Genomic DNA, 5,411 nt, shown 5'->3' with positions numbered 1-5,411 from the left:
GAACCTACAAATCCTCCCAGTGAAATGATGATGTGGGGGCGAGGGCCCTGAACGTAACTCTTCTTTAGGACTTTTGCACTGTGGCTTTGCGCTGTGCCCTTCTGCGCTCTGCTCTGCATCTGCAGTTGGCAAAGGAGTGTCTGACCCACTGTTTCCTGCGTGCTGTGTACGGGCTGCATCCTGCCAGGTGCTAAGCCCTCGCTTGCCAAGCCAGCCAAGCATAGGAGATTACACTTAACTTCTAAGCACAAATCGTGTCACTGGAATCAATGAGCCTGCTCGCACACCCGGCCTCGAAGCGCATGCTTGCACGCCTGGCTGGATCAGGACCAGGATGCTCGGTGTTGTGCTGACTCAGCCCCCAACAGGCAGATAGTCTGCAAGATGACAGCTTCCCAGCTCCACAGGTACAAGCTCTGAGCATGTGCTGGAGGCTTAGTCCTGACTGTATTTTTATACTGGCGTTAACTCTTCCGGAGCACTCCTGGCTGGCTCTGAAAACACTTCACTTGGGGCAATGTGGCCTTGTCGGCACGTCCACAAGTTGTTGAATGCTTTTAAGTACATTTAAAGGTGCCACCCATTAATTTCACTGGGAAGGGGTTGACAAAGCCTGAGGACTACAATGGCTGGGCCATGTTGCAAGAGTGGACGCACCAAAGATAGTTCTCCTTGGGTACCAGGGAGGAGAAGGCTGCCTGGCAGGCCAAGACGAAGGTGGCTGGACAATGTAGTGTTAGCCCTGCAGAAATTAAAGTTGGACAACTGGAGGATGAAGGCACACAACAGACAGGAATGGATGAAGATAGTATCCTCCCACGTGATGGTGTATGCTCTTATTTACAGTGTTGGCCGTTACCGAACCTCAGAAAGGTTCAGAGAGGCCATTTGAGAAGTTGCCAGGAATTCACAGCCTGTGAAGACGACGATTGTGTGACCCTTGAGCCTGAGAGACGGAGTTGGAAACCCCTGAAGAATCAGCCTTGTTTCTAGCTTCTGGCTGCACTTAAAATGCTGGTGCAAGTGGCTTTTCAGCTGCCATTTCATCAATCCCTGTACCATACAGCACCTGAGGTGGGAACGAGCTGATTAAACTCGCACCCCTTTCCCCCTGGCCGCTCTTCACTCTTCCCTGTAGCACAAGAATTGGCTCCGAGTTTGCCTGAAGATCCAGTGGCAGTGGGCGAGATGATGGCCCTTGTTATAGCCAAATCCAAAGTCTTCCAGCCGTGTCATCGGCCATCCATCATCCTCTGGAGCTCACATCAGCCGGTTCTGCAAGGCCAGTTAATCTCGTCTAAATTCTGTTGCCCCTTGTATCTTCAACAGCCATCTCCTGTCTCCCCCTTCATGCAGTGTACTTGTGCTTGCTTATCCCCTGGGATCTTTTAAAATGTACGTTTTCTCCAGGCACATGGCTTTGGTGAGGAAGAGCAGGCTTTCCAAGTGGGTAGAGTCTAACCAAGGGCTTGGTTCAAGTCCTTGCTCCGCCACAGATCTCCTGTGTGACCTTGTGCGAGTCATTTTGCTGCTGTAGCGCTCTGTTCCCCATCTGTAAAAAGAGGGCAATTTGCTCTCACAGGGGTGTTATGCTGCTAATTGCTTCAAGAGGAATGGTTCGATTTTTTTTCTTGAGTGCCACCGGTGGCAAAGTGTGACGTCCAGAAAAATATTCAAGTTGACTGGGGAAGTGACCGTTAAGCGCTATCTGTGAAGGTTTCTCGCTGAGAACCAGCAAATATGCTTTGGGATAGTGGGGCTGCACATATTCCACCATAATCATCACTGCTTGGCTTTGAAAAACCCTATTTACTCATGATGAGTTGCAGACGCAGTGGGATGGCTAAATAGATTAGATATCATGCAGTTAATTACCTTCATCCCAACACTCTTCTAGATGAAGTTCTAAGACATAACAATGCTGTAATGATACAAATGCCCCATCTCATGTCCTGAGCCATCAGCAGGAGAATTATTGGAATCACTCAAACTGGTAATCACTGGTGATTGTGCTTTGTGTGGAGCACAGGAGAGAGCCACTGGAGCAGAAATTTCCCCCAGATCTTCCCATTTGATTTACATGCCAGATGAGTTACCAGCCTTATTGATACTGCTCCAGCTTTCAAAGAGCCTGCTACTCGGAAAGGGAACAGGAAGACTCAAACTGACTTGGCTTCAGGTTAAAATGCACAGTGAAGCATGCTGGGGACCGGGCAATGAAGGGACTTCCAGGTGCAGTTCTTTGTCTATGTGCCGATGCCCAGGTGGGAAGCTTAAAACAAAAAAAATCAAAACCCCCAAAATGAACAGAGATGAATTTTAGCATATTCTAGTGTGCAGGGGTCTGGGTTTTTTTTCTTTTCTTCTGAGGGTCCCCCTCCCCCCACAACATCATCTCTGCCACTGGCTTTTGAATGACCCTGGGTAAGTCACTTAGTTCAGTTTCTCTTTTTCTCCTTTGTCTTGTCTCTTAAATAAGGAACCTGGGCAAGGATATCTCTGCTTTGTCCATATACAGCCTAGTGTACCGGGACATAAATTTCATGCCAAGCCTTGAGGTACTGCTGTATCGGCTAAAGTCGGAATAGGAAGGAGAGTGGGAGGTGGGGAAGGGGATCCTAGGAGAGAAGTACACTACAGAGGGCTGGGAAGAGGCAGTGTTCACTTCCCAGCCTCCTGCTTGCGCGTGCATACAATTACTACCCTGCGCTTTATCTACTGCTTTTTGCCCGTAACCCTTTACAAGTGATCACCCCTTCTTTTTTGACACATGGGGAAACTGAGGCAAGAGAGGGAAAGAAAATTCCCCAGGGTCACCCAGCAAGTCATCAGTAGAGCCAAGAGCCTTGCCCCAGTCGCTGTTTGGCACTGTGCAGCTGCTGCCCTGTCCCTGTCCTGTGCTCATTGGCCTGGGATGCATAAATCCAGAGTTCCCATGGGGAGAAGTTGGGGATACCCCCCCACACATATTCCCAGCTGCTTGTTTGGTTTGGAGCCACTGGGAGCACCCGTGTGTAGACTTTGAGTGCTGTGCTCTTTTCTTGCTGTGACAACATCCAACACGAGCTGCAATCAGCTTATCCCCACGACCGAGCCACAGCTCTGAATACAAATTGCAGCACCCGCTGTGCAGGCCAGTGCTGCACCATCACCTAATTCCTCTCGGAGGCTGCGCAGGCGTGCATTTTAACAAGGGGCTTTGTGCAAGGTGCCAGCCGCGGTGCGGTCTCTCCAAGCATCCCTTGAAGCCAGCCCAGCTTCTCATGAGGGCAGCCCCCAGGGCTTCCTGGGGTTACAGAGCACCTGCTGCCTGCGAGGCCCCAGTGCGGAGTCTCATCTCATTCAAGTCCTGGAGGGGACTTAGCTTTAAAGCAGTGTAAATGTAGAGACACCTTCCAACCCCAGCCAGACAACGGGGAAGTGGCTTGCAAAGCCCTTGGGATGGATGTCCAAGCCAAATGCTAGATGGAGTCCATGTCAGCAAGAGTAACTGGCCAATTCCTGCCAACATCTCCTGACACCACCACAACTTTGTCCCTCTCTGAACTGCGCACTAGGTTGTGGGGAAGCCAAAAAAAAGATCCTGTCCCTTCCCACCTGCTCTCCTTGCTCTCAGTCCTGTGGTCGTTCAAAGTTAATGTCCATTAGTTGGGTCTCCCTCCCATCGGTGGGTCCTTGAAGTTTGGCAGTTGACCCTGATGTCTCCAGAGTTTTGTCCGCAGGCGCTCTGCAATGAAAAGGAAGTCTGCAGCGCTGGCACCGTCCCACGGCTATGTTGGATCTTGATCGGCAGCCTTCAGCACGGGGATGGTGACTGTTGGAAAATAACCGGCTTGTTACATAGCTTTATCCATTCAAAAAGCCACAATAATTGAAGGGACTGTATCTGTCAATCAGAAATCATTGCAATCTACATTGGAAGGCAAAGGCCAGTCTTGCAGACTCCCCTCTTTTGATTAAGATTTAAAACTCTGCTATGAGCAAAGACTTGCCAGAGCTCCAGCCTTTGTGGTTCGTCTGCAATGAGGGAGTGTGGAGCCGGGTGTCTGGCTCTGTTGGCTGGGCTACACTCCTGCAGCCCTGAGCTGATTAAGTGCAGAGTGTCGAAGTTAGTGGGTCTGTGGTTCCCATCGCAGCTGCGCTCTGCTGGCAGGGTGTTGTGCCGGCCAAAATTCGTGTCAGGCAAAAATCAAATTAAAGTCCACCAGCCCAATGTGTTTGGGGAAGGGGGAAAAAAAAAAAAAACCCCAACAACAACCCCCCCCCCCCCACACACACACAGAGTTCATCTGTTGGATGAAGTTACACCAAGTAAATGGAAATTAAAGGCTTCTCATAGGAAGATTTTAGGTATAATTTGATGGAAGACTTTAATTATGCCAAAGTACCTAAGAAAAGGAACTTTTAAAAGGATTTTATTTTGGGGCTGTCATAAAAATACATATCTATCTGCACAGGCCTTTTGAGCATCAGTTGGCCTGAAAGGGCTGCTGTCAGCTCAAGAAAGAGGGATTTTATAATTCTGTGCCCCCTTACCGCCCTTCCCTCCTGAGACCAATTTCTACTTAAGATGCCATCCGTTTCATGAGAGAAGGCCGGCAGACGAAGCATGTAGGGAAGTGGGTGACAGGGGGCTGAGCATGAAAGGTTTTAATGCTGCCAGACTGTTTCCTTTATCAGTCAGTTAACATACTGTTGGAAGAGGAATGTTATTGCTCATGATCGTCGGGATTGCTTGTGCCCGTTGGGTGGTTTTGGTTTTTTTTTTAAACCTTTATTGGTTTCTCAGAGATGACAGAGCCAGGGTGCAAGTGTTCTCCACAGGCATCAGACCCAGCAAGGCCAACTGGGTGCATGGGCAAAGGGTCCAAGCCAAACTGCACTGGAGCATATGGGAAGGGAAGAGGGGTGCAGGTTGAAAGGGTGTCTCAGCCTCTGGCGTTGAACGCCCAGAGGCTCCGGGTCCAAATTCTAGCAGGAGCTGCTTAGCCATTTACGTCTCTGGGAGAGGCGAATCGCGATTCACTTGGTATGGTTTGTGTCTGGGACAGGGGGCATGAGGCCTGGACAGCGGACGCCTTGTCCGGCAAGTGTGTAAGCTGAACGGAGGCTGATTGTAAGGGGCTGTGAACTGATTCATGCCAATAGAGGCGGTGGCCCAAAAGCTCCCCCAGTGTTTCTTTTCTGAAGGTCAGTCATTCACCCTGTATCTCCTGCCCTATGTGATTGCCTGCTATCTCCACCCAGTGCTGAGACGCGACCCTCCTTCCTCAAGCATGGCAGAGCCCCTCCGTCTCAATGGGGTGGGATGTGGGGGTTGCACCTTGGCAGTAGGGGTGTGTCCTGTCTCCCCATTAAACTGCAGGCTGCCTTGTCCTCTTCTGCTTCTTTTGGCAGCAAACGGTAGCCCA

At 50.2% G+C, this 5,411-nt stretch overlaps 1 protein-coding gene across 1 annotated transcript in view; it reads left to right on the top strand.

Annotated features, from left to right (window-relative positions):
* Positions 1-1,026: 1,026 nt before the first annotated feature.
* GRIK4 (glutamate ionotropic receptor kainate type subunit 4) overlaps positions 1,027-5,411 on the top strand; it is a 236,848-nt gene continuing 232,463 nt past the window's right edge. The window contains 1 exon segment of the mRNA XM_019510059.1: positions 1,027-1,395. The gene's annotated coding sequence lies outside the window, so the exon portion shown is untranslated.

This window comes from Gavialis gangeticus, unplaced genomic scaffold (assembly GCF_001723915.1).
Source record: "Gavialis gangeticus isolate Ggan-Ray unplaced genomic scaffold, GavGan_comp1, whole genome shotgun sequence".
NCBI classification, from domain to species: domain Eukaryota; kingdom Metazoa; phylum Chordata; order Crocodylia; family Gavialidae; genus Gavialis; species Gavialis gangeticus.
Note: the sequence above shows the minus strand (reverse complement) of the source record. Positions and strands in the feature narration are given on the sequence as shown.